The sequence below is a fragment of the Pinus tabuliformis genome, chromosome 3_2, assembly GCF_031772625.1.
Source record: "Pinus tabuliformis cultivar Carrire ecotype Pingquan chromosome 3_2, CPIR1, whole genome shotgun sequence".
NCBI lineage: Eukaryota > Viridiplantae > Streptophyta > Pinopsida > Pinales > Pinaceae > Pinus > Pinus tabuliformis.
Window position 1 is genome coordinate 576,485,484 of NC_142302.1, and position 1,955 is coordinate 576,487,438.

A 1,955-nucleotide genomic window follows, 5' to 3' on the forward strand; every position below is an offset into this window, starting at 1 on the left:
TTCAAGTAGGGAAATTCACTTTTAATATAGTGTAAACTTAAAAGAATATTGTTAATCTCAAGATTGGAGAAGGGAATACACTTTCAAATTTTATCTAATCAATATTATGTTTTAGACTTTAGATAATGTAGTTATAGTACTTGTAGACAAAATGATCATAGGAAGCATGGGTCTTTTTTAATTTTTAAATGGATTTATAAAGAGTAGGTGTTACATATTTAAGAGTCTTAATTGAAATATTTCAAATTATTATTTTTGGTCATGCATTATTGCCTTAATGATAGTGGCTTGACCAACTTACACTTATTACAACTAGGTTACACACGAGAGTGGAGATTTGCACAATTGTTCATATTGTAAAAAATTCCATAAAGAAAACCATGTAGAGGACATGCTTAATCCCCTACACAGTTCACTTCTAGAAATTATAACAATAGATTACACCTTTTCACTTAAGGTCTACCTATAACTTCACCTCAAGTTACAATATGTTACATGGATAATGAAATCCGACACAACCAAGTTCACCTTAAAATAGTCACATGTCAAACCATAACCTTAAAACATCCCAACAATACTTATGCTTATCCAACATTTTAATAATTAGTCAATACAAAACAAATCAAGGAACATAACATTCTTCCAAATAAAGCAACAACAATACATAAGTATAGGCAAGATCCAAGGTGGATGCCTTAACTTTATTGATATGAATAATGTATCAATGTACAAAGGAGAAAAATAAACTACCTATAACTCATTTGAAAATTACATAATTTATTTATTTATTTATTTATTTATTTTTTTTTTCTGAATCAGACTAAGCTATTATATTACAAAAAAGGCAAAATTTACATCATCAATGTTACAACAGAGCCGTAGCCCTATGATTCCTATCGAAGGACTGACAGTAAGCTCAAGAATAATCATCTCCAAAATTACATAAGACCGACACTGAACCAAATCGACAGTCATGAGACCGACACTGAACATACATGATTAGCCGAAACTGAAACACATAGAGACTGGAACAACTATGGATATCCGTCACTGTAACAGATAAGGACAGAATTACATAAGGACAAAGACCTGACACATATAAGATAGCGGTGAGAGCAGACAGTGAAAAAATTCCTTTCTCAGAGACCTGAGGCGAACTGCAGAGCGAGCTAGTCATCATCAGTGGTGTGCGGATCTTCCTCCGTTTTGCATCTGGGAAGCTTGTGGATGTCCGGTTCGGTGAGAGTGTTTCGCTGCGCAGGTTCACTTGGGCCTGCCCCAGGATCTGGGGAGAAGCCTTCTTGGACAGGGCGCAGCATATCAATGGCGGGAACTTGCATATCTATTGTGGGAGCCGACCCAGGAATCCGCGGAGGGCTGGCTTGAAGAGCATCGTCATGACCTCCAGGATTGCTGCAATGCTCCACCGAAACCATAACAAAGAAAGTAGAATTTGACAGAGTACATGGAATACGATATCTCACCATGGGATGCGTAGAGTGCCCACAATCCATAATTTCTCGGTGTTCTGCTGCTCTACCTCGGCCAACTGCCCGTCCCCTGGAGCGTCTACGGTCGGAAGAAACCTCGATTGAGGAGGAGGGGGAGGGGGCTTGCCTCTGAGACGAAGCCCGACCTCTGGAACTTCCGCGCCTACTTATCATCCTTTGGCGCTCACACTAGATCCCTGAATTGTTCAAATAGTAGGTATACCCCCTCGCAGCCTCCCTCAGAACCAGTGCATGAGCCAACACAACCTCCGAGCACCCAAACCTAATGCCAGACTGCGGGAGAATGACAGAGATGTCATACATCCCCGAATTGTTCAGAGAGCAAGAATACCCCCTCGCAACCTCCCTCAGAACCAGAGAGTGAGCCACCACAACCTCCCTCAGAAAAGCCAGAGCGTGAGCCAACACAAACTGCGGGAGAATGACAGAGATACCATGGCTTTG